The sequence below is a fragment of the Tamandua tetradactyla genome, chromosome 12 (assembly GCF_023851605.1).
Source record: "Tamandua tetradactyla isolate mTamTet1 chromosome 12, mTamTet1.pri, whole genome shotgun sequence".
Taxonomy (NCBI): domain Eukaryota; kingdom Metazoa; phylum Chordata; class Mammalia; order Pilosa; family Myrmecophagidae; genus Tamandua; species Tamandua tetradactyla.
This window is the reverse complement of record NC_135338.1, coordinates 78,115,394-78,136,967: the sequence shown is the minus strand read 5'-3', so window position 1 is coordinate 78,136,967 and position 21,574 is coordinate 78,115,394. Positions and strand designations below refer to the sequence as shown.

At 39.1% G+C, this 21,574-nt stretch overlaps 1 pseudogene; it reads left to right on the top strand.

Moving 5' to 3' along the window:
* The first annotated feature begins 700 nt into the window (after positions 1-700).
* On the top strand, positions 701-2,334 carry LOC143652392 (E3 ubiquitin-protein ligase makorin-1 pseudogene; annotated as a pseudogene).
* The last annotated feature ends 19,240 nt before the right edge of the window (positions 2,335-21,574 follow it).

The following is a 21,574-nucleotide window of genomic DNA, read 5'->3' as shown; positions in this document are numbered from 1 at the left end:
GATGAGACTCTGAAGAGCTTAACCTTTTTAACAAGGGCAAATAGAAGTAAACCAGGGTGTCTTATAAAATTGCAAGCCTGAAATTTAATTAAAGTGACCAGGGATTACTGGTGCTCTCAGGAAGGAATGAAATACCATGTAAATAGCAAATCTAAATGAAGGATGATTGAATGAAGCAATATTAATACCTAGTGGGGTTTAAAAGCATGTTTTTAATTAGAATACATGACAACAGATATCTATAGTTTGGACAGTTAATGGAATTAGTCTTCCCAGTCCTTATACATTGCAAGAAAATAACAAAAATAATTAAAAAAAAGTTTTAAGGGAAGAAGGCAATATAATTTCCAGGGTAACTATTTATAGAATAGTAAATATCATAGTTTCAAAATTGCAGAGTGAAAAATGCAGTAATAAAACTGCAGTCAATTCAATATGGTACAAAAAAAGGGAAAAAAATATGGAACAAATAAAAGGTACATAATAAAATTGGAGAACAAAAATAATTTTATTGGTAAGTACATTAAATGAAAATGGACTAAATGCTTCAGCTAAGGAAAAAATGCTCAGACTGAGTAAAATGAAAATCAATTTATGCTCTTATCTTAAATATAAGGCGGCAGAGACCGACGGGGAGCTAGCGGCCGCCTCAGTCCCCTTCCCCTCCCCTGGCCGCGCTCTCAGCGAAGCTGGACCGGAACTATGTGATCCCGGAAGTTCCGGTGCCATTGCTGTGTGGGATAAACAGTAATGGCGGAGGCTGCAGCTCCCGGAACAACAGCCACAACATCAGGAGCGGGAGCGGTAGCGGCAGCGGCGGCGGTGGCAGCGGCCTCCCCCATCCCTATCCCCACATTCACCTCCCCGTCCCTGGGGGCGGAAGAAGGGGGAGGCGGCAGCGACGGTAGTAGCGGCGACTGGACTAAACAGGTCACCCGCAGGTATTTTATGCATGGGGTTTGTAAGGAAGGAGATAACTGTCGCTACTCACATGACCTCTCTGACAGTCCATATGGTGTAGTTTGCAAGTATTTTCAGTGAGGGTACTGTATTTACGGAGACCACTGCAGATATGAACATAGCAAGCCATTGAAACAGGAAGAAGCAACTGCTGCAGATCTAACTGCAAAGTCATCCCTTGCTGCTTCCTCAAGTCTGTCACCGGTAGTCGGACCTCTTGTTGAAATGAGTGGGGGTGAAGCTGAGTCAAGAAATTCAAACTTTGCAACCATAGGAGCAGGAACAGAAGACTGGGTGAATGCCATTGAGTTTGTTCCTGGGCAACCCTACTGTGGCCGTACTGCCCCTTCCTGCACTGAAGCACCCCCGCAGGGCTCAGTGACCAAGGAAGAATCAGAGAAAGAGCAAACCGCTGTGGAAACAAAGAAGCAGCTTTGCCCCTATGCTGCAGTGGGAGAGTGCCGATATGGGGAGAACTGTGTGTATCTCCATGGAGATTCATGTGATATGTGTGGGCTGCAGGTCCTACATCCAATGGATGCTGCCCAGAGATCCCAACATATAAAATCTTGCATTGAGGCCCATGAGAAGGACATGGAGCTCTCATTTGCTGTCCAGCGCAGTAAAGACATGGTTTGTGGAATCTGCATGGAGGTTGTCTATGAGAAAGCCAACCCCAGTGAGCGCTGCTTTGGAATTCTCTCCAACTGCAACCACACCTACTGTCTCAAGTGTATTCGCAAGTGGAGGAGCGCTAAGCAATTTGAGAGCAAGATCATAAAGTCCTGCCCAGAATGCCGGATCACATCTAACTTTGTCATTCCAAGTGAGTACTGGGTGGAGGAGAAAGAAGAGAAGCAGAAACTCATTCAGAAATACAAAGAGACAATGAGCAACAAGGCGTGCAGGTATTTTGATGAAGGACGTGGGAGCTGTCCATTTGGAGGGAACTGTTTTTACAAGCATGCGTACCCTGATGGCCGTAGAGACGAGCCACAGAGATAGAAAGTGGGAACATCAAGCAGATACCGGGCCCAACGAAGGAACCACTTCTGGGAGCTCATTGAGGAAAGAGAGAACAGCAATCCCTTTAACAACGATGAAGAAGAGGTTGTCACCTTTGAGCTGGGCGAGATGTTGCTTATGCTTTTGGCTGCAGGTGGGGACGACAATCTGACAGACTCTGAAGATGAATGGGACTTGTTTCATGATGAGCTGGAAGATTTTTATGACTTGGATCTATAGCAACTTTCAGTGGATTATGAACTGGTCTGCTGAGCCTCAGACAGTAGTTATTACCTGTGGTGGTGTGGCAGTGCCTGTGTTTCTCTCCTAGGCAGGCCTATCAATTCCAGGTGCTGTTGTAATAATTTTTACCCAGGGTCTGTCTTCTCAATCCCTCACCTTTCCTCAAGGAGTGTGTTGTTTTCTCTGTTTAAAAAGTTACAAAAAATAAATCTTAAAGTTAAAAAAAAATATATATATATATATAAGGCTACAGAGAAGTAAAAAGTAGAAGGAGAAAGTTAAAGGAGGAAAATGCATATGCATTAATCAAAAGAAAAAAATAAACCTTAAGACAAAAAGCCTAACGGGAGATAAACATATATACATCATGAAAATGAAAGGTTCGACTTACCTGGAAGATAGAATGCTCTAAATTCAAATGTATGTAATAATATAACCTCAATATATGAAAAGTAAAAATGGACAGAACTAAAAAAAAATAGACAAATTCACAATCAGAGGGGAAGATTTAAACATACTTATCTCAGTAATTGACAAAACAAGCAGCAAAAAATTTGGTAAGAATACATATTTAAATGTTAAAACTAAAAAACTTGATTTCATTCACTTATGTGGAATACTTACACTTTTACAAGTGTAAAAACCACATTATTTTCAAGCATAATATAACTTTTATAAATATTGACAATATGGTGGGTTAATGAATCAATTAAATAAAGTTGAAAGGTGTTTCAGGGGAAACCTATAGACTTAAATGCATATGTAAAAAAAGAAGAAAGGATAAAAATTAATGAACTAAACTGCCATCTCAAGACATTAAAAAATAGCAAATAAAACCCATATCAAGTAGAAGGATTTACCCTTTACAATAAAAATAAGGACAGAAATTAATGAAAAAATACAAACAAAACAGAGAGTATCAAGAAAGCAAAATTGGATCTTTGAAAAGGCTGTTAAAATGAACAAACCCATGGTGAAACTACTTAAAGCAAATCTAAAGAGAGAAGGCACAGGTAAAGATAACCATTATCAAGGACGAAAGGGTGCCATCACTATAGAGCTCAAAAAATATAATAATTGAATACTGTGGGAAATTTTATGCCAATAAATAAAGGAAATTTAGATGAATTGTACACATATCTAAAACCGACTTGAGGAGAAATAAAAAAGTTGAGTAATCTCACAATTATTAAAGAACTTTCTTTCTTCATTATAACTACCCCCCAAAGAAATATCAGGCCCAGATGTCTTTAGTATTCAATTCTACTAAGTCTGTAGGAAGAAATAATAATAATAATATAGAACATTTTGAAGAGAATGCAAAGAAAATAACTATTCCTCACCTTGTTTATAGAGTAAATCTGGAAGATTTACTTACTCATGTCAAATATATTATCAGACTATAGTAATCAAGACAATGTGGTGTTAGTGTAAAGATAAATAGACCAATGGTGTAGAAGAATTTAGAAGTAGATCCTCATATATGTGGGCACCTGACTTATAGCATAGACCATAGTACATTTTAGTGGGAAATGGATTTCGTCTTTTCAGTAATTAATGCTAAATCAATGATAAAAATTAACCTTCACTCCTACTTCATGCCACATACAAAAATCAATTCAAATGAATCATAGACCTAGATATGAAAGGTAAAACCATAAAGTTTCTAGAAGAAAATATATGATAATATTTTCATAAGCTTAATATAGGCCTAAATTTCTTAAACAGGACATAAAAATGCAATCATAAAGAAAAAGTTGGTAAGTTGTATCATCCTTAAAATTAAGAAATTTTTATCAAAAGAGAGCAAAGAGAGAGTGAAAGTGCAAACCACACTGGGAGAAGATAATTGTATTATATATATTCAACAAAGGATTAATGCCAAAGAATATATAAATAGCTCCTACAAATGAATGAAAGACAAATACAGCTCATATTTTTAAAACTGGCAATAAAGTGCAGTCACTTCACAAAACAGAATATTGAAATAGTCAATAATAATCAAAAAGTTGCGCTCAACTTCATTGGTATTTGAGGAATTGCAAATTAAAACCAGAAAATGTTACTACATAACCACCAGAAAAGCTGATATTAAAAAGACTGATTTGATAGTTTGTGCTGTCTCAACAATTCTCAGTCAATGTCCTATTGACTAGGAAGGCAGATTGGGTCCTCCCCTTGTGTTAAAAAACTGCACTGGTTTGAAGTGAGTCATCAAAGATCTGCCAGAGCTTATTCTGAAGCCACGTTTCTGGTGCTCTGCCTCTGAAGCAACATGTTTCTGAGGGATTGGTTGAATGTATTCATGAGTAGTTCTTCATGCGCATAGCTGAATGTTACTTCTGGGATGCAGGGTGCTATTCTCCATTATTCATTCGCAGATTTAATATGTGAGGCAGTGTTCTGGGTACTGAAAACACAGCAGTAGAAAAACAATTTCTGCCTTCATAGGAATTGCACTTTCCTAGATGAGATGAAAAGGTAAAAAGCAAGTAAATGGATAGTGTACTTTACTGGTAAGAATAAGAAAAATATACATCTGGGGGGAGAGAGAGAGAAATGAAAGTAGGTGAGGGCAATATTATTTGTATGTTTAGAAACCAAGGAAGACTTCTCTGAGGAGTCATTGCTTAAACGGAGACTTGAAGAATGTCCTATCAAAGAGAAACAGAGCTTTCTCATGATTTCTTTGTATGTGTTATAATGTGATTTCATTCACTCTTCCACCCTGGTCTATGTTGCTTAGATAAATTGCCTGTAGGTTGCCCTCTGCCTGAACTCTATTTTGGTCACATATTAATGTTGAACACACACTGGTAGTCTCTATGTGGAACTTGTTAGGAAAAGAAGCTTATGTTCACCAGCTCTAAAGAGAATGTATTATTTCTGATTACTGAATTAAGTATAGGTCCTTTTAAAAAAATTTTCTTGCATAATTAGGAAATGAATGCAGCCTGCCTCTTCCTAAATCATGAATAAAGGACTCTTGTGCTTTCAGGCTTCCTTGTATAGTTCAATTTTATGAACTTCAATTGCTATTTGATTGGCCATATTCTTCCACTAGACAGGATTATAAATCATCACAAAACGAACTTCATTTTCTTCATTGTTCTATCCATACATGTCTCTAGGGGAAATCATGAGGCTGAATGAGATTTAAGATCCTTGATGTGCTTTTTGAGAAAAGTATGTAAGACCCACCCCCTGATTATTTATACTAATGAGTCCTAGTCACAGTGCAGATGAATGACACCAACAACCAATTAAAATCTCATTTCAGCTATGCAGTTTAGTCATATATTATCCATTCTCTTCCAACTTCCTCAAGGAAGTTGCTAAAGAGAGCAAAATTAAGTCAGGACTACTGATAATTTTAAATCGTTAACACCTGTTAAGACTCTCCTTCGTAGTTAACATTCAGTTTCCTGGGCCCCACCCAGAGTCTGGATGGAAAACTGTGAGGTAGAGCCCTGGAAATTGAATTTTTTAAACAGGCATTTAAGGAATGTTTAATGCAGGTGTTCTTTGGACCACACTTTAGTGGAGCCATCCATAAGCAATGGAAGGAAGTAGAAACAAGGGGTATGACTACAGAGGTGAAAAGCAAGACAAAAAAAAAAATTTTAAAGAGTCCGTGAAAAGAAATTGCACTACTTCTTGAGGACAAGGAATGAAGATCTGAATGTGGGGAATGGCTATAGTTTGTAGCACCCAGGGATCTCCACTCTAGAGCTCATCTACGTCCTACATTGTGGCTGGGGCAACTGGGATAGGGGAGGGGGTGACTACCTTCCACATCACCTGGCAGAAAAGCCAAACCTTCTGGATGACCTGAGTTCACATAAAAATAAGAAATTGATCAAGGAGCACAACTAATTCAAAACCAAAAATAATAAACTGGATTATAGATTCTGTCAGAAGAAATCTTGAGAGAAGGACAAAAAATTTAATTTTGCTCACTAAACACAGTTAAGGTAAAGGATGAAATGAGCAAACGTGAAACAAGAACAATCAAAGGCTAACAATAACTATGCGGGAATATTAACTATAAAAATAATACTTAAAGAATATAATCGTTGGAATGAGTAGCAGAAAGGATGTGGATGAGGAATGAATTACTAAAGTAGATGATCAGATTGAGGAATCTTTTGGAGGGAAAAAGCAAAAATATATAAACAATAAAAATGATATGGAAAAAAAACATGGAGTAGAAAACTGAAGGTGCTAATATTCAGATGTAGGGATCCAGTAAAAGAAAAAGAAAAATGGAAATAATGAAAAATTTGAAGAAATAACTGAGATAAACTTCCCAGGATTAAATAAAGATAGAAGATGTCTGTTTCAAAGAGCCCACGAGATGAGAGAGAGAAAAAACAGTACCCAGATACATTATGGCAAAAGTTAAGAATATCAAAGGCAAAGAGAAAAATATAAGCCTTCAAAGAGAGAATGAATCATAAACGAGCCCCAGAATTAGATTGACATCAGACTTTTTCACCAGCAACTTTGGAAGCAAAAAAACTATGAAATAGTATTTTCCACATATTGAAAGAAAATAGCTTAGAGTCTAAAACTTTATATCCAGAGAAACTGTCATTAAATCGGAAGTCATAGTAAAATATTCTGACAGAAGCCCACAGAAAGTTTGCCACACAAAAACTAAAGAGGAGCAGATGCAGTATATTTAATAAAAGTTATAAGTTCAGGTGGTGCAGTAGTGGCTCAGTGGCAGAATTCTTGCCTGTCATGCCAGAGACCCGAGTTCGATTCCCAGTGCCTGCCCAGGTACAGAAAAAGTAATAACTCCACTTCAAAGAGGGTGAATGCACCTGAAAAAATGCTATCTTTCTCCAAAAATGATGGGATATTAATTTTTTTCTCCATAATATTATTTTAAATGTTGAAGAAGTCCAGGTAAGGTGTTCATAATATATTGAAAATTCTTTAAACAGGTGGTAAAACTGTTGTGTTGGTTTGAAGCTGTTATGTGCCCCAGAAAAGTATTTTCTTTTACTATAATCTTGTGAGGACAGATCTATTCTTGGGTGGGATCTCTTGATTAGTTAGTTTCCATGGAGATGTGACCCCACCCATTCAAAGTGGACCTTAATCCTTTCCGGGAATCCTTTATGAGAGAGAATTCAGAGCTGACACGAGAGCAGAGAGATGAAACCAAGGCATAGACTTTTGGAAATGCTAAACCAAGAGATGAAATCCTGAGTTTGTCCTGGAGAACTAAGTGAGGACCCACGGACGCTTAAAGAGAAGGCCACTAAATACATAATTGTTTGGTTTATCATGAATGAAGGATTATGTCATCCAGTTCTGTGCCCCTGATGTTCATTAGAAGAAAAAAATAATGAAAGCAAGAAAGAAAGAGGAAGGGAAGAAAAGAAGGAAAGGAGGGAGAGAGGGAGGTAGAAAAATTATCAGGCCACATCAGATTATTAGTGAACTATGAATTCCAGGAGAAATGTCTTCAAGAATAAAGAATGAATTGATACTGAGAAGTGAATGGAATGAGAAAAATGTTAGAAGATGTTAGGAGTCTTCTTTTAAGAAGAAAAAAACACAAAACAAAACAATGAGAAATCCACAGGAAAACAAAAACTGCGAAGGAGAATTGTGTTCCAAATATTAAGTAATCTAAAGTGTAGCAGAATCTGGGATGACTGCTGAATATAAGAAATTTGAATCCATTTTAACAGACATTAGAATATTCTTTTCTTTTGAAAGGCACAGAGTTATGATTTGAAAATTTTCAGATTGAAATGTAATTGTATAATTTATTTGGTTCAGCAGTGAAATATACTTGCAAAGTGATTACGGAAGATTCTGCCTGTTTTTCTTGCTATCAAAATTCCAGTTTTGATTAGGAGGAAATGTTGTGACAAATTAAAAAATCTACATTTTTAGATTTTGCAACCAGGGTTGGACACATGACATGGCTTTGACCTATAAGGTATAAGCAGAAGTTGCTGGATTGCAGTTCAAGTTCTTCTGATGCCTAAGTCATTGTTTTCCCTACCCAAAATAATGCTTCTACCATTCTCCTAGTTTAAAACCCTAATTCAATATCAAATCAGTTGCCAGTTTCTGCCAATTCTAATTTCTAAACTTCTTGGCCATCCCTGCTTTATTGCTAACCCAAAAATATACCAGCCATCATCTTGTAATCATAGTGTTTCTCACCCCCAAGTCTTCCTGTACTGTTAAAAGATGACCATTCATAGGCATAGCTCTTCCTCTGCTCATCTCACATGGACAGAAAAAAGTCTAGGCTTTCTATGTAGTGGACCCAACTTATTTTTTCACTTTTAGTTCTCCATCTCTCAACTTGTCTTAGTCTGAAGATGAATGACAACTTGCTCAGGATATGTGGTTCTACAGTCACCCACCTATGGAATTTGTGTTTTTTCTTGAAGGCTGTAACAAGCTACCTGGCTTCCTGACTCTAAATCCAAACTGTGTGCCCATCTGGGATCCATTGTACCTGCTCAGCCTCAAATCCAGGCCAGTCCAGCTCCTCGCATGCCTCGGTAGGGCCTTATTCTGTTCTCCTCTGACCTCATGCCCCCAGTTCCAGTACTAGGGTTCTTGCAAAGTTTTTTTTTTGGGGGGGGGGCGGTCACCCCCACCTTTGCTTCTTCTGGGACCAGATCCTAGTCTTACACTTGTCAGTGCTCTTGGGGCCTGAAATTCTTGTCCAGAACCACAGGGTAGCAGCTGGGACTGCTGCCTGTGTGATTGCCTGAACAGCTGCACAAATTCTGCTCCCAGCCTCCCTATGTCCCTGCTTTGCCTGCCTTTGAACACTGACCTTGATCCTCCACAGGAAGATTCAACTGCAAGATCTGCCACTCCTTTTTGAGATCTGACCCTTGGGATCCCATGCCTTGTTCGCAAGTATCCAAAGCCAGGCCACTTAAAGTATCTGCCCAGAAGTTCCTCAAAATGTGGTCTCTAGGGTTTTACTAGAATGGTTAAGTAGTTGGATCATATAGGGGTGGGCTTAGTCTAAGCAGAGGAATCTACATGTAAGCAGTGGAAGTTAAGAGGTCCAGATTTTTGAGGTGAAGAATGGTGTGAGGAAAGTGACAATAATGAGGAAAGCAGCTTAAGGGTGGAGTTGGGACTGCTCTGGGAATATTACTGAAACAAAATGATGTGATTCCAGATTAGGAAGAGAGCTGTGAGCTTGGAGAGAGGAGATAGAAAGAACATGTTGATGGAAGAACTGTTAGGATTTGTTGATTTCTCGGATATTGGGCACAAAGTAGAGAGAGTGTGTCAGAGACCATGTAAAAGTTTTCAGTTTGACGGACAGCGAACAGGAAGGGTTCATTGACTAGGCTGAGATCACGTGAAGCACGTACTGTTCTTCTCTCTGTGTTAGTATAACCCCAGATTTGTGCAGACAGCACCCAGTGAGTTCACATTGGTAATGAATCATGGATTGTTATTCAAACCCTCACTATTCCATGCCACTCCTTTATATGGCACTATGATGTACATTAAGTAGAGGGGGATTTAACAAAAGCTGAAGTATATATACTTTCTAAAGAAATAGTTTTACTAATATCAATTCTACACTGAAACTTTAGCTTGACTGACCTCTGTAAGGAGGTATAGTCTGTAATAACCATACTTTCTGAAGAAAATCTGGGGCATATGCTTTTAAAAAGTGTGATGTATGGATGGGGATAATGGGACAGACTATTCTAGAAAGAAGGGTGCTTTTAATTTTTTACAACACAGAATACCTACTATGTGCCAGATCTTTTATATAAAACCATAGCTAGAGGGTGCACAGGTGGTTCAGTGATAGAATGCTTGCTTTTCATGAGGGAGACCTGGGTTCGATTCCTGGACCATGCACCGCCCCCACCCCCCAAAAAAAGAAAAAACACATAACTAAACTCTACATGGTGCTAACATGCACCTGGACTATTCTGGACACTTTATGTATATTAACCACTTTAACACCTGCAGCACCCTGGGAGGTGGTCCCTGGGATTATCCCCACTTTGCAGGTGGATCCTGGAGTTGCACAGCAAAATGGAACCACACCAGGAATGAACTATGCTTGTGTGTATTCCCTCCTCTGGTACGAAGGAGGGAATAGGTCAGTTTATGTAACTTTCTCCCCATACACAGTGAAAAAGAAAACCTGTGTTAATTATTTCAAATTCAAATAAACAATGTCGGAATTAGTTGGGTGCCCTCACTAACATTTACGCTGGACCTCATTATGAAGTTGCTGAAATAGAAAGTGGTTATTTCTATTGGCCTAGTAGAACTGGCCTTGGCTTACACATATATGTACAACATTTAAATGAGCATTTCATCCTGAAAAATCTGCTTGGCATTCACAAAAATGTCACAGCAGCCTTGTGCACAGTCACTGGTTAATGTACACCAAAGGGAATGATGATATATTTACATAAGAAGATACGAGGTAGCAAACAAAAATGAATAAATTAGGTATTCACGTGGCAAGGTGGATACATCTACAAAAATGTTAATTAAAGAAAGTCACAAGAGGCATTTGCAGTATAACTGTTTATATTAATATTTAATCCACAAAATAAAGCTATTTACCTAAAATGCATGTGTATGTAGTAAAAATGGATGTACACCACCATCAGGGGAGAGAAGAGGGGGAATGGGATGGTTCATGCTTCAAGTAAATTAGTGATATTTTTATTTTGCAGATAAAAAGATTTGAAACCAATACAGAAAACTATTGACTTAAAAAATTTTGCATTCTGAATTTCATATGTTGGCTCTATTATCTTCTGTATTATTCTCTTTACGGATGGCTTAAATATTTTGTAATTAAATTAAAAAAATAAATTTAAAAAGACAAGAGGCAGAAAAATAAAGCAGGAGCTGAAACTATTTATTTGACAGATCCTTCCATACCCCGAGAGATTGTGAACAAATAAACTTCAAATCCTGTCCAAATAATTCCAAATTCAGCTGATGATATTTGAGTCAATGAGGGTTAGTTAAATGGCTTGGCTATGAAATATGGCCACAAGCATGAAAAACCAGTATTTACTGAGAGCCTCCTGTGCATCTGGACTTGCAAAAACAATTCCAGGGGCATGGGTGTTAGTCCATTCCACAGAGGAAGTTACTGGAGTTCAGCAGGATGGGGGTGAGCAGGGTGGACCTGAGAATGTATGACCACATTCCTGACAGAAGGAAGCCTAGATATGGGCTTGCACAGGAGAGAGATGAATGCACAGGGGAGAGGGTCTCAGGCAGGAGAGTAGCAGGAGAGCAGGGGAAGAGGGCCCTGTGTGAACTTGATCCTAGGCAGGGGACAGGTGGGTTGCTTTACATGTCATGGTGGAAAATGGGGAGGAAGAGAATGGGGTGTAGGTGTAAAGAGGCAGGTATTATGTGTCCTAAATATTTTTTCCTCCAGAGAGGGGAAGAAAAGTAAAAATTTGTTTTATAATATAAAATTTGAGATTAGTGCTAATAATAGAAATCTTGAGGAAGTCATGAAGCCCAAAGAATTTTCCGTATTATCTTTGGATTTTTAAAATGCATTGCATTGAATATTACTTCAAATAATCTAGATTTTAGCTATTTCTTGAGATGTTTTGCTTTATGTGGAGGGTTTCACTTTAACTGGACTTGACTGCGGTGTGGAATCAAATTAGAACTCTCTCCACCCCCTCAACTCCTTCCCTACCCCATGTATTTTAGGTAGTAGCAGGTGAGGTCAGCGCTTTGACATGTTGCTGACAGCAGCACCCAAGGAATAAACTCTCTCAGCCAGTCCTCTTAACTGTTAGTGAGAGCATGCAAATGCTTCCAGTCTTCTGCCAAAGGCATTGCAAACCATGGGGCAGAGAAGAAACTGAGAGAGTGCTGGGGGCAGACATTTGGGAATGTGGGAGGCTGTTAATGTTCTCTCTAAGATGATGCAGCAGCTTCAGGGATTGCCCAGGGTAAGTGTTTCAGTGGCCTGCAGGAAGCCTCCATCCTTTGGTCATGTTCTCTGAGTGCTTCTTTCCTCACTGTGTGACTTTTATTTTATGTTTGTCTAGATGGAGAAGAAATTTGGCAGCATGGTCACTTGAAAAATTTAAAATACAAATAAAGAGATTAGTGATTTATTAAGATTCAACTGCTAACATTGGTAGTAGAATTGGAAGAAACACCAAACAAATAGCACCCAAACTAATGATAAAGTGTCTATGATTAGTGAAGTTTGGGTCAGCACAAAGCATACCTTTTGTATACATTAACGGCACTGACACATATGCTTGGGACTAGAGAGACCTTAGGGAAGGAAGCAAAGGCACTGAGAACAGAAAGATGTCCTCAAAAGCATCACTGACCCTGGCAGGGATGGTCTCATGATGGCCTGGCAAGATGACCCTTGCCTAAAGGTCTCACTGTGGAAAGCAGGCCTGTCAGTAGCTGCTTCAGCAGAACGGAGCAATTGGTGTTCTTTTTCATCAGAATCTGCTTGCAAGTATTTTCAGTGTCTTGGGATGGTTAATTTTATGAGCCCACTTGGCTAGGTTATGGTCCAGTTGTTTAGTCAAACACTAGTGTATATGTTGATGTGGAGATATTTTGTAGATGTGATGGATTATGTCTGCAATCAGATGATTTTAAGTAAAAGAAATTGCCCTGAATAATATGTGTGTGTGTGGCTCATCCGATCAGATGGAGGTATTAAAGGCAAAGAACTCAGGGTTCCAGAGGAAGGAGAAACTCTGCTTCTAGACTATACTCTCTACACCTCATTGAGTTCCCAGATTGCTGGCCTTCTCCATAGATTTTGAACTCAAGACCGCAACATCAACTCTTACTAGAATTTCTTGCCTGTTGGCCTGTCCTACAGCTTTCAGACTTCCAGTCCCCATAATCATGTGACCAATTCCTTAAGATGAATCTATATACACATATTTCCTGCTGGATCTGTTTCTCTAGATAACTTTAACTGATGCATATCTATTTTGGAGTCAGCAAAACATTCTAATAAAGCATTTAGGAAAAGATGTTGGTGAAATAAAACATTGTTTTAGAAACTCTAAGAAAGAAGCCAATTGCTCTGCAACCTGTAATTCCTTGTTAGTCAGGTTTATTTCTATATAAGCACAAAAAATGCCAATATTACCTTCTTGTATTTCTTATTTAAAATAATTGTCCAGGATACTACTTGGGCATGTAATAGTAAATAAAATGGTAAGTAGGAAAAGATGTGCTTTAGGAAATAAATAAGACTTTGGGATAAAGTTCTTTTCCTTCAGTGAGGAATATCAGAGAAATTTTAGATGAGAGGGTCAATTTATGTGGATGTTTGCTTTAATCTCCATATGGTAATGTTTAGCTATTCTTTTTATTTTTTTTTAATTTTTGAACTGTGAGTGCTGAAAATGTCATAAAAGTCAAAGCAACTTAGGATGCACTTTGCAAATGTATTAAATGGTTAGAATAATTGCTCAATTTTTACTTATTTTAAAATATTTTTTATGATTATTAAAGTAATGCATGACATTATGATAATTTTTGAAAAATAAAAGATCACCCATAGTTCTTCAAAGAGATCTACTTCACCATAGGAGAAAATATTGTGTTTACACATTTACACATTCGACAAATATTTATCGATCTCCTACTGTATACCAGATACTCTTCAGTGTGGGAACAAAAAATGTAAAATACATCTTTCTCATCTCCCAGGAAGCTGTGTCTATGAAGAACACAGTCAAGTAATAAAAAGCCACAGGATGGAATTAAGGGCTCTGTGATAGCAGAGTGTACAGAGGGCAGAGAGGAGGGGAGACAAAGGAGCAAGCAGAATGGAGGAGAGATTCTTGGAGGAGAGACAATTTGAGAGGAATTACAAAAAAGAAGTAGGAAAAGGAGGGAAGTAGTGAGGGAACAGATTCCAGAAAAAGGGGACAGCATGTGAAAAGCTCTAAGAGTGTGAGAGAGAAGCCAAGAAACTACAGGTCATTTTCTCTGACGGGAGGTCAGACACTGGCAAAAGATAAGGGGGTAGGTTAATCAGGAGCCAGCTTGTGAAAGGCCTATGTGCTCAAGGGTGTGGACTTGATCTCAAATGCTTGAAGGACTTTCATGATGTATGATATGGAACACGGGATCAGTGTTGCTGTCGTCCTCCAAGGTAGAGAACATAGGTTTGGCTCTAAGATTTGCTCCAACCTGTGGCAGTCTCTGCTACATAAATTGCATCCATCCTCTTTCAAGATAGTATCATTATCACCAAAGGTTAGCAAACTTCTACCAAAGAAACTTTAGCAAAGAAAATGCCTGTTAGGCACTGTGTCACACCTAGGTTATCTAGGAAGAAGGACGAATGGAGAGATCTCATTTGCAAGGGAAGGGACTGCTCAGAAGATAAGAAAATGAAAAAAATACTAAATTAGGACTGGGAAAGGGAGTTCTGGATACTTTCTCCAGATTTTAAGGTAAAACTGCTCTTTAAATACTTTTATAGATTACATGTTAATTTTGTGGATAAATAATGATAGTTAATGTTTATTAAACATTTTTTTTTGAGCAACATGCTTGCAGAGTTTTCAGGAAATGCTGATATTTCTGAGCAATTGTATTTTTATGGTAAAGATTATAAGAGCTGCTCAGTGCAAGATGGAGCCCATTTCACCCTACATGTGAGGAGACTGAAGAAATTGATGCAGATTGATGTGAAAATACTCAGGTGAAATTATACTTGGTGAACAAAGGGTGAATCTAATTCTGTCTATATATAAAAGGCACACTAAGGTACTACAAAAAAATTTAAAAAGCACCCCAAACTGGGTGGTTTAAAACAACAAATTTATTTATTGTCTCAGAGCGCTGAAGGCTAGAATTCCAAAATCAAGGTGATTCTCTGGCACTCCAAGACCTTCCCTTGGATGTGGATCATGGGTGAGATATTATCAGGCAAGTGTGCAAATAATTTCTACAGGTGATAATTGAAGCTGAAGACCAGGGCAGGCATACCTTGTGTGTGAGATGGAGTGAAACCTCTTTCAGGATCAGAATAACTGGGAAAACTGCAGCTGGCAAGGATAGCCTTAGTTTTGAAATCTTAGGCTTTTGGAGGCCTCAAAAAGGATGCATTTATCAAAGGGTAAGAACTTCTGTAATGACTTGGAATTCAGCCCAAAGCTCAGCACAGTTTTGTAGTCCTGATAAGCACCAGAGAATTAAAGGAAGAAAAAATCCCCCAAGTGGAGGGTGCAGGGATCTTTATGATAGAAGGGGACAACTGCGCTGCTAGACCCACTCAGGACTTTGGAATAGGCAGAACTTCAGCCTTGGTGGATGTACTTCCATGTTAAGGAAAGGTAGCAACCATCTGCTGTAGCTCAAGCAAACCCAGTGCAAGCACATTCAAGTGAAATGATTGACTTGAGCATTTGGTTGTGCAAATAAGCTTGATATGACTGATAAAACTCAACTGTGGTTTACAAGTAGACCAGGCCAGAGGTCATGCTATGCCCATGAGTTTGATCAGTCTTGTGAAGAGTTGTCTTCTATCCTCACATGGCCTTCCCTGACTTGGTCACAGATACAGAAGGCTTCCCTTCTGCTACCTTTAGGACAGACACTGAAATCCATGACAAATCAATATATGATCCACTGCTGAGAGAGAAGGTATTTACAGAGAGAGTGCTATTTTTCAGATTTCTTTTCTAGGAGAGATTCAATAAAATTTCAGAAAGCAAGCAATTCAACCAATGTTTGAACAAATGAATGGATCCAGTGGCCATTAAACTATTTCTGTACTGAGGTAGGGTAGTAAGATGCACATGTTTAAAAAAAATTGTTTCCTGTTTCAGGGTTTCTTGGTATGATATCTAGGTAAAATGTAGCTGCTGCTTTTGAAAAGTAGCTTTATCTTTTCATCAAGGAAGGTAGATTTGCCATTGGCCTGACAGCCACTCAATCTGTTCTGCAGAGCTAATGAATCCTCTCCCACCTGCTCCTGGTGAGAAAAGCACCCCTTAGCTTAACAAGCGGATGATAGAGTTTAGGGACCAGAAAGGTGGTCTCTAGTGTTTCCCCAAGTATGATGTGTCACCATCCAGCCTCTTGGAATGCTCTGGAGAGAAAGAGTCTTGCAGTTCAGTAATTATATAGCTTTGGCAGCATCTGGATGTTCACAAGGTACATCAACTTGTTTGAAGCCCCTGAGAAGTCCTTGGATTAAAAACTTCCTTTAACAGGAAATGCTCAACATTATTTGATCATTGAGTTTTTTTCCTGCTTGAAACACCTGATCACATGGAATACTTTTCTTAGAGTCCTACGTACTTATTCCACATTGTTTTCTATGATATACCCTGCTATCTCCTTCTTAAGCTTACCATGGAGTATAATTATTTCTCTGTTTTGTTTAAAGGATGGGATTGTCTGTCTCTCTAAGGAGAAGGGAAGCTCTTTGGGGCCCACAGAGGCCAGATTGAATGGGCCATGATAGTGTCCCCGCTGCCAGAAAACGCTCAGGGAATGGCTCCATACCAGGAAGGACGCTCAGGGAATGGCTCCATACCAGGAAGGACACCTCTGCAACCACCAGGTGTGCACCAGCAAAACCAACCAGGAGATGAAACTTGCTCCTTATGCTTTCTGTTGGACTGTAAGCTATATGGCGAACAATAGGTACTACATGGCTTTCAGGTAGTTGCACTATGTAAGAGTTCAAATGGGGGATGGAGCATCTCTTTCCTTGAAATTGCCCTCCCTCAGTTGGTACTGAGTCATTCATCAAGTGTGGAGAAATGGGGTGTCCTCTGGGGCCTGTGTTTCAGGGTTCAATTTGCATATTGCTTGCAGACAAGCACTGAGCTGCTGGGGAAAGAAGGTGGTATGACTGTTAATTAGAACAAGCCCAAGTATCAATCAGTCTATGGATTACTCTGTCTTGATCAGGTACAAAAACTGCATTGATCTACCTCAGCCTTTTTGTAATGTGCTCTTCAATTTTTTTAAATTGTATTTGAAAAATGTTTTTGAGTTATTTATTTGCAAATTTCTTCTTTTATAGAAACCTTGAAATAAAATTAAATGCAATTAATTTTAAAATTAATTAATTTTGAAATTAAAATTAAAATTTTGAAATAATTATATGCTTACAAGTTGCAAAAAATGCTAGAGAGGTTCCTCTCAATGGGAACATCTTGCATAAGCGTAGTACAATATCAGTGATATTCCCTTCCTTGCTACTGACACTGGTAATTTGTGCCTTCTCTCTTTTTATCTTTGTCAGTCCTATTAGTGGTTTATCAGTTTTTGGGTTTTTTTTTTTGGCATGGGCAGGCACTGGGAATTGAACTCAGGTCTCCGGCATGGCAGGCAAAAATTTTGCCTGCTATGTATTTTTAAAAAATTTTCTGTTGGGACTTCTTCTTTGGCCCAAGGGTTATTTAGAAGTATGTTATTTATTTTCCCAGTGTTCTGAAATTTTCCTCTTATCTTTCTGTTATTGATTTCTAGTTTGATTCCTTTGTGGTCAGATAACATTCTCTGCAATTTTAGCCCTTTTAAATTTGTTGAAGTTTGTTTTGTGAACCATCATATTATCTGCCTCGATGAGTGTTCCATGGGTGCTTGAAAAAAAAAGTCTATTCTGCAATTTTGCTTGGAATGTTCTATAAATGTCTGTTAGGTCCTATTGTTTCATGATGTTGTTTAGCTCTATATCCTTGATGATTTTTCTGTCTGGTAGCTCTATCCTTCATTTTATTTTAACTTTTTGGTGAGCTTTCATCTTTACAACTGTTCTTGATATTAATTTAGCTTAATTTCACAACATACAAATTTTGTGCAGAGCTAGAGGAGCATATTAGAATTATCTGGGAAACCCTAAAAGATGCTGATGCCTGGACCACATTCTAAATATACTAAATCAAAATTTCTAGAGGTGGTGCATGGGCATCTGTGTTTTTTTTTAAGTTCCCCAGGTGATTCTATTGTGCAACCAGGTCTTTGTTTCGCTGGGTAGAGACACTAATATGTGACCTGCCCAAAGTCTCCAAGTAATGGACCCCTGGGAGGGCACTTAGGCCAATTCTACCATGCGTCTGGAGCAGTGCTATCCAATAGCGCTCTCTAATATGTAGCACTAACCACATACGTTTTGAACAATTGAGATGTGGTTGGTGACACTGAGGAACTGAATTTTTATTTTTATTTTATTTTAATTAATTTAAATTTAAATAACCACATGTGTCTAGGACCACTGTATTGGATAGGAAGCTCTAGATACATGCAATTTTTCTGTCTTTTACTAAAAAGTAAATATGTTTTCACCCAACTTTTCATTTCAAATAGTACATTTATTAACAAAACAAATGAATAGACATTATTGTTCTCTGTGGAGAAATAATACCTTAGGAAACCTCTCAATGTGCCTTGTGATCAGATGGAAAAACATTAGTAGCTGATGGTGCTAAGGAATAACACTTGTGACAGAAAATAAACATACATTTTATTTCAAATACATATCTGCTATTTTTGGCTTCTAAAGCTTACTCTATGCACCCTTGGGAACACTGTTCATCATCCTTCCAAACCAGCATTCCTGGTACCTTATATTCTAGATTCTGAATCTATGAATTCGCTTATTCTAATAATTTCATATTTATTCTTTTGTGTTTGGCTTATTTCACTCAACATGATGTCTTCAAGTTTCATCCACATTGTCGCATGTATCAGGACTTCATTCCTTTTTATGACTGAATAATATTCCATTGTATGTATATACCATATTTTATTTATCCATTCCTAAATTGATGGACACTTGCTTCAATATTTTGGGAATTTGGGAATACTGCTTCTATGAACTTCAATGTGCAAATATCTGCTCAAGTTCTTTCAATTTTTTTGAGTATATACCTACCTCTGGCATTACCACATCGTGTGTGCTGGTTTGAAAGGAAGTATGCCCCTAGAAAATCCATGTTTTAATCAAAATCCCATTTCATAAAGGTAGAATAATCCCTATTCAATACTGTATGTTTGAAATTGTAATCAGATCATCTCTCTGGATGAGGTGATTTAATCAAGAGTGGTTGTTAAACTGGATTAGGTGACGACATGACTCCACCCATTTGGGTGGGTTTTGGTTGGTTTACTGGAGTCCTGTAAAAGAGGAAACATTTTGGAGAAAGGAGATTCAGAGAGAGCAGAGAATGCTGCAGCACCACGAAGCAGAGAGTTCACCAGCCAGAGACGTTTGGAGATGAAGAAGGAAAACATCTCCCGGGGAGCTTCTTGAAACTGAAAGCCAGGAGAGAAAGCTAGCAGATGACACCATGTTTGCCATGTGCCCTTCCAGCCAAGAGAGAAGCCCTGACTGTGTTTGCCATGTGCCTTCTCACTTGAGAGAGAAACCCTGAACTTCATCAGCCTTCTTGAACCAAGGTATCTTTTCCTGAATGGATGCCTTAGATTGGACATTTCTATAGACTTGTTTTAATTGGAACATTTTCTTGGCCTTAGAACTGTAAACTAGCAACTCATTTAATTCCCCCTTTTAAAAGCCATTCTGCTTCTGGTATATTGCATTCCAGCAGCTAGCAAACTAGAACATCATGGTAATTGTTTTAGTTTGCTAAAGCTGCCAAAATGCTAACCACCAGAGATACATCAGCTTCTAATAAGGGGATTGTGGCACCCAGGGTATTTGAAGATGTAAACAGTCTGCTGCAAAAAAATGACTGCCTAAAGAACTTTTGGGTTTGAAGTTCCAAGAGAGAATGATTCAGCATATGTTATACTACCATGATTCAGCACATGCGACATAACCATGATCTCATACATGTTATATAACCATGATTCAGTACATGTTACATAATCTTTCAGCATGTTGCCACCTTTGTGTGACTTGGTACAGAAACTCATCGCTGCATAGATTGCAGCATGGGAGAGAATGACTAAAGCAGGACCACTCTACTGGCAGCTTTTTGTGCTTTCTTTCGATTTGCTGCTGGGCCCGAATGACCGATCCTTGAGCTGGAACCTGAAATTTGGTGTAGTCAGTAGGATATGGTGAGTGGCTCCTCCATCCTGGAGGACCAAGGACTGGATGCAATGTGGCCCCTCACAGGTTTGTGGTATCCCATAGCAGCTGTCTGGATGCACTGGTCTGCTCAGGAAGCTGGGGATCATGTGGATCCCACTCCACAGGCAATTGCCAAGGCTTTGAAAGACCTTGAAGCTGACATCCTGTTTCTCTAGCTCGATATGGTAGGGAAGGTGTCTTGTTTTTTTCAACCATGCTGTGAGAATAGCATAAAGAAACTTTGGCAGTACAAGCACATGTCCGGAAGCTGCAACAATGACAAGAATTGGAAACTCAGGTCCTAGCCTTGGAAGAGGAAGCTACAGTGCTGGGGCTGCCTGGAATGGAGGGAGTTGGGAGTGAGTTGGCACCATCCAGGACAATCACTTCATCCCTTTTTCATGCCCACCAGATAGTAAAACAACAGGTCGAGCACGACCAGCCCTCGGCTCCAGGAGGTGGACCAGTGGGCCCTCCACAGGTCCACTGACAGACAATATACACAGCATATACTCTGGAGAGACTCCGGGATTTTGTGAAACAGATATGGTAGAAACCTGGAGAAACACTCCTGGCATGGCTATCATGCCTGTTAGATAATAGGGCCAACAGCCTGAAACTCTCAGAAAGTGAGATGGTGCAGCTAGTTTCCATAACTACCCATCCATCCCTATGACAGCGTACACAAAGTAACTGATGATTGGCACAAGGAACTCATTCATTGATCAACTGGCTGATGAGTCTGACCTGGTGAAATCCAGGAGAACTCCCAGAGACTGTAAGTAAATAGACTACATACATGGACCTAGTCCAAATCATCCAGGAAATGGGGATGTGGCAAATGGTGTTGCAGGCCCAATACAGGACCCCTGATGATGAGCATTCACCACCTGCATGAAAGACATGGTTTTGGCCATGGCACCCCCTGGTAGCTTCGGTGCTTTGGCTGCAATTTTAGCCCCCTATATGGATCATAGTGTGCATGAAGTAACCACCGCCATGGCACAGTTGGGGGATGTGAAAATACACAAACAAGAGAAAGGAGTACACCCAATAAGGAAAGGAGTAGGGCCACCAGCCGAATGGAAAGTGCCCCGTGAATGGAGAAGGGCTGGCAAAGCTGATGGTCCCACCAAGGCATCTCAGTTACAAATGTGGGTGGATTTGTTGGCCATAGGGGTGGATCTGGAGAAGGTTGATCAACAGAGCCCAATGAAGTGTTATTGGCTTTGTGGAAAGAGTTGCCCCAAGAGCAATGATTCACCAAACTAAAGGGGAAAAACAAACAGAAAG